At 29.3% G+C, this 6,094-nt stretch overlaps 1 long non-coding RNA gene across 2 annotated transcripts; it reads left to right on the forward strand.

Annotated features, from left to right (window-relative positions):
- Window positions 1-2,752: 2,752 nt before the first annotated feature.
- On the forward strand, window positions 2,753-5,801 carry LOC133803674 (uncharacterized). Of its 2 annotated transcripts, XR_009878092.1 has the most exons (4): window positions 2,753-3,055; window positions 3,301-3,518; window positions 3,612-3,719; window positions 5,628-5,801. It is a non-coding gene; the product is annotated as an uncharacterized LOC133803674 (long non-coding RNA). The 2 variants fall into 2 exon arrangements; XR_009878091.1 differs by lacking the exon at window positions 5,628-5,801 and having other exon boundaries at window positions 3,612-3,908.
- Window positions 5,802-6,094: the final 293 nt, after the last annotated feature.

Raw genomic sequence — 6,094 nt, forward strand, 5'->3', positions numbered from 1 at the left:
ATTAGACTGAGCATAAACTTCTTAGTTGCGTGAGTGATCTTTTTGAAAGTTTTTTTAAGTTATGATATGTTTCTTACATTTTGTGGTGTATCTCTCTGTTTAGAGATAGAGTTCATCTCTTCATCCAACAGGGTTTTCATTTCTATCTTAGATTTCTAATATATATTTTTTTAGATTTTCTTTGTTGTCGCCTGATCTGAAAGGTGCTATTTGTAATCTTTCTATATATATCTGAATTTTGTGGCAAGATCTAGGCCTATAAAATGTTTATTGCTAGCTTGTCTTTTTTGTTATTTATGTAATCTATCTCAAGCCTATAAATAGGGCTTAGTTGACCTAAGTAAAGTGGTTATTTCTAGAATAAAGGGATCTAGATAATGTAAGAGTGAGAGAGACCTCAGTTGGAATGCTAATAGATTGCCTGTTATATGAAGAAATTTGTTATATCTATAACTAATTAGCTCACAAGAAGCACGTACGTCAGCATGTGTACTTGGGTGACAAAAAAAATGTTAAAAAGATTGAGTTCTCTAAAAGATATAGAAGCATTTTTCAATTTGGACTAGTTTTGGTTGAGCTTAGGCTTGTGACATGTATTTTAAATGTATTATTAATATTTTTTAAGAACTGATTTGGCCTTATGCTTGACATATTGGAAGACAACTTGTTCTTTTTTGTATAGAAGTATATGATACTATTTTATTTAATTTAACAATGATTACTACTTTGTTTGTTGGGCTAAAAGAGTTTGTTTTTATTAATTACTAGTTAAGTTTTCACAATAAAAATATTTACTTTATACTTATGATTTATTTCCTACAGAAGCTTGTTGATGATGATCGGTATAAATAGTTTTACCAAAAAGAAGCATCTCTTGAATGGTATGAATTCTTAATTTCTTTTTTCTGTCTGTGTATATAAATATATATATAAAAACAAGTATGCATGTATACATTCTGTGACATGATGATAGAGATAGTGTTACCAAGAAGATGAGATTGAAAAATACGTATCATTTTTCATTGATTTGCTACTGATAAGAAAGCTTTAATGGCTCTATTTTTTAATTGTAATGTTGAGTTGATAACTCTAACATTTGGAGCTAAAGGTCTATTTGTTTTTACTTGAGTGTTAAATGTCCAATATATTTTGGCTCTTATTTTGCTTCTTGCAGCTCATTCCTTGTTTATGTGTGTAAATATAAATATATATATAAATAGATATTGACTGTTGTGATAGTGAATTGTGGCTATAACTACTGTTAATTCACCATTCGATTTGAACATTTTACTACTATAAATGAATTCAAGTATTTCCTTTCTTTCATTGGATAAGCTCTGTATAGAAAGAAAAGAAAGAAAAAATAATAGAAATAAATTTCAATATATATTAGTACATATAGATATTTATGTATATATTTGATAATGATTCATGAACTATAAGAGAGGTTCGTACCTTGATTTATAAGTGACTGCCATTCTAAAAATTTGAAGCACTAACTAATTTTGTTTCATGCTACTTATCAGGAGTTTTTATTTTTCTAGTTATTGCACTTGTTAAAAGAGGTATTTTTGAGTCTATATATAAATATAAATGTGGTATATTATTGATGGCTCTTATTACTCTATGGACTAGATCACTTTGACCACAAAGAAACTATTCTAAAATCTTGAACATGTAGTTGAGCTTAGCCACCCTATCCTAGGACCTAAACTATTCTAAAAACTTGAATATGTAGTTGAGGAAACTAACCATTCTAAATCGCGGTTTGGTCATTTTAAACCATCGAAATCAATCTTTTATTATTTTATTCTTTCCTGTAAGGTTGAGGAAAATTATAGCTGAAAAGAATAAAAAAAGAAAGATTTTTGGATCTACTTCAACAACAAAAAGAGCATCTTTAAGTGTATATATGAAACTCAAAAGAAAACAAAAGAAATAATAAATTTACAATATACATACAGGTTTACAATAAAAAGAGAGCGTCATCTTCAAGTATGTAAACATCTGGACAATAAAATCCAAAAGAAACAATAGATTTATAATAGCATATACATACATATTTATAATAAAAAGAAAACTAGATAAATAAAATAATTACAATAAAAAGAAAACAAAAGAAATAAATAGATAAAAAAGAGAGATAAACTAAGCAGTAGCTGTCTAAAAAAAGCTTCACCTGCACATATTCGACTGTCTAATAATATTAATTAATTATATATATAGTATATAAATATAAATAAAATAACGTATGTAACCTTATAACAGTTCGGTCGGTGCACAGTTTTTTTTATGTTCGATTACAAAAGTCTTGGTTTTGTCGTTGTTCTGCTGGCTGATGTACTTGGTTTTTTCCGTTTTATGGACTTTTTGTACAACTCTTATACCATACAAAAAAACTTAACTTTTAGTCACAGCCATTTAGTGACAACAAAAATAATATGTGACTAAATGTATTTTTTAGTCGTAATTTGTGGCAAAAAATATTTTAGTGACAACAAATATTTTATGACAATATTTAATTTTTTAATTTTATAAATTTTAGAAGGCCACGATAAACTATTGAGACTAATAGTACATTTAGTGACAACTAATAAACATTAACCACTAAAATATGTCACTAATTTATATTTAGTTATAACGATAATTTGTTGTGACCAATAATTGATTTTTAGTCACAACTATAACTTTATCTGTGACTAAAATATCCAAAAGTAAAATAAAAAAGTATTTCTAAATTATTAATTAAAACAGTAAACACAGAATACACTTTATCTTCTTCTCTCCTTCTCGCTCTCTCTCTCTCTCTCTCCTTCGCTCTCTCTCACCTCCATGTTCGATCTTACTGGCTCTCAAAATCTTCTTGTTGGCTGAATTCATTGCCGATCAAATCTCTTTCTGATCAAATCTCTCTTCTTTCTCAGTTACAACACAGATTTTTGTCTTCTATCTTTTGTGCTTTCCCATCAACAGAGGCTTTCGCAAGGATTACGAACAAGGACTGAAGTTGCTTCTAAGATCATCTTCACTTGGCCTATTTCAGCTGCTTCTAAAGGTTTGTTTTCTCTTATAACCTAATTTTTTGTCTCACCTTCAATATATTTTTGTGTTAGGTGTTCAAATTAGGGTTCGTAATTTGATTTTCCAACTCTTAATTGTCAAGAGTTTACACTATTGAGTTATTATAGGATACCAGATCTCTATTACTGTTTTTCAATATCATTTTCAAGATTTTGTGTTACTATCATTATTTTTGTCCCAACTCTAATTTGTTTGTTGTATTTTGCTGTATCAATGAAGGTTGCTCTGGGACAGAATTCTCACACATTGTTCCTCAATCCATTTTTGGGTACAGGGATTGCAGGAAAAGATAGAATTGGTTCCCCTCTATCTGCAAGATAGACCTTCCATCTAGTTCTGCCTAACTTTCCATCTGGTCAACAAATCTAGACTTAGGAACCTAAACTTTCACTATTTCTCAGTTCTCAAACGGGACACTATTATGTACTTGAGTCAATGTAATATGACTGCATTAGCATTTTTATTTTATTTTTATCATTGAGTTATCTGTTTTTACTCGTGGTACATAGCTGAAATGAAACTGGTTGCAGTGGTATGCCAGAATGCAAGCTTGGCCTTAACGATCGAGTGTTGCTAGAGGCACAAGGCAGAGCAACAAAGGGAAAAGCTATTGATTTGGAAGACATCAAATTTCATCAGTACGCTGCTTTAACTTGTTGGTCTAATTTAATTCTAGTGTTGTCGATACAAGTGTTTTGGATTCTAAAATCGCTATTCTAAGGAGACAAGTATCTTCACTTCTCTCCTTACATCCTCTATGGCAATTACTGTTGTCATCTGCAAAATCATCTATCATGAGAACAGAACAAAGCACTTCAATGGATTTAAGGCCCATTGACAAATAGAAAGTTAACTAATATATTACTAATTTTACTTTAACTCTCAATACTAAAATCCCAGTGACGGAGGAGAATAAGTCTTCTAGTTATAAAGACCATTGAAAGAAAATGACATTAGCAATGTAAAGATGATTACAATGTATTTATCTGTCTTGAAGTTAGGAGGCAATGAAACAGTCATTACTATATATATCAAACAAAATCAACATATATCCACCAATTTTTTTTGTTGATATAACAATAGTTTCACAAAAGTAAGCCATCCTGATCCTAAATTAATTTACAGATGCTTTTTTTGAAATTGAACTATTTATAATATGATAATCATGGTGACCATGCATATACTCTAGCAAATATAATCATAAACACTACTTTTTACTTAAGACCTCTACAACATGATATGTATATTACACAATTAAGTAGAACCACTCAATACAGAGTCTACAATGCAAAACTACCAGGAAAATGCAGCAAGTACTAGGTGGAAAAAACTATATATTCTGAAAGGATATTAAAGTCAAATTTTCTTCACTCAATTCTAATCAAACTTCCATAAGAATTACAAAACATGCAACTAACCAAACGAACTTGATTCACAAAAAATATGTATGAACAAAATAAAATATTAAACAAACAAACCAACAAACCTTTGATTTTGGAATAACCTTGACAACCTCATCTTGGCTCTTCATACTCCAAAATGCTTTCCTCTAAAAAAAATAATTTTGGGATTAGTGTTTCCACTGTTCTTGTATGTGATGTTTAGCAATTGACTGATATATATTTTTGTGTTTGTATCTCTATTTTTGTGACACATGGATCAATTTAAGAGCTTCTGTATACCAAGATAGTGAGTTTTAGAATCATTGAGCATTGTTTTTTTTCCAAGTCTTACATATATGCACTCAACTTGTTAGAGTCTCTCAACGTAGGCATATCTCTATATTTTTACTTATTTAGGGATTGTTTTTCTGTACGTTTTTGTGCATATATGTTTTGTGTATTATTAAATTAGAAATAAGAAAAAAAATAAAAGAAATAAGAGTAAAAACATATATGTCAGGATCTGGTTATATACCATAATCATTTCTGCTGCATTCATTCTTTTAGAAGAACATGTGAATAAGAACAACAAAGTCCATACAAGAATCTGCTAAAATAAGATAAATATAGAAGGAGGTATGTTTGAGTGTACTGTGTCTGTGTCTGTGTCAGTATCTTTAGGAATAAAAGAGATGTCATCATTTTAGTGTATATTTTTAGTATCATAGCTTCTGTTTGTCTATTTTACTTCCTTAAATAAATAAAGATGCCAGAAATGTTAGCTAAACTTAACTTTGAAAACTGTCATTGATAGACACATTTATATAACTTTGTATAATATTATATATTTTTGGGGCTGATATTCTTTTTTGAGTAGCAGGGGCTTATATGATTTTGTCAAAGTCTTTCTCTAAATTAGTTACACTAAAAGGCATTAAGCCCCAATCTTCTAACTCAACGATACGTCAATGATTCTCAATTTCTCATTCACATTAACATGTTTGCTATTAGTAATGTTAGTTAATAATGAGAGAACTTTAGCTTTCATTGATCTTGTGTTTATACTCAGTTGATAATGATTCATTGTTACTATTTGTATTCAGGTTTGCAAAATGTAATATGAACTATTTTGTCTCTAAGTATAACAATACTAAGATGTTGCAGGTAAAGAAGAAGGGTGATAAAGATGAGAGGAAGCTCAAGAAAAGGATGACTAATCCAATGGATTCTGTTTTTCTTTTTATTAATAGGCTTTGATGTTTGTGGATTTTAATCTTTTTTTGGTTCCCAATAAAATACATTATCTGTGATTGAACTCAGCTTGTTTCTAGCTTTTCTCAGCTGGTCTCATATTTGATTTGGCACTAATACTTTAGATATTAGTGGTATAGCAATATGCTTAACTTTCTTGATGCTAATGAATGTGGCTACTTGCTATTATATTCAGGTTTTTTCTCTAGTTGTGTAAAAAAATTGCATTGATTGGTCATCCTTTTATCTTTTTATCCATTTTAATTAAATATATTCATGAATTTTTTTTTTGTGATTAAAAGACTATTAGTGACAACAACAAATTATCACTAAAAAAGTATCAGTGATACCTTTTTGTTGTCACTAAAGAAATATTAGTG

The sequence above is a fragment of the Humulus lupulus genome, chromosome X (assembly GCF_963169125.1).
Source record: "Humulus lupulus chromosome X, drHumLupu1.1, whole genome shotgun sequence".
Taxonomy (NCBI): domain Eukaryota; kingdom Viridiplantae; phylum Streptophyta; class Magnoliopsida; order Rosales; family Cannabaceae; genus Humulus; species Humulus lupulus.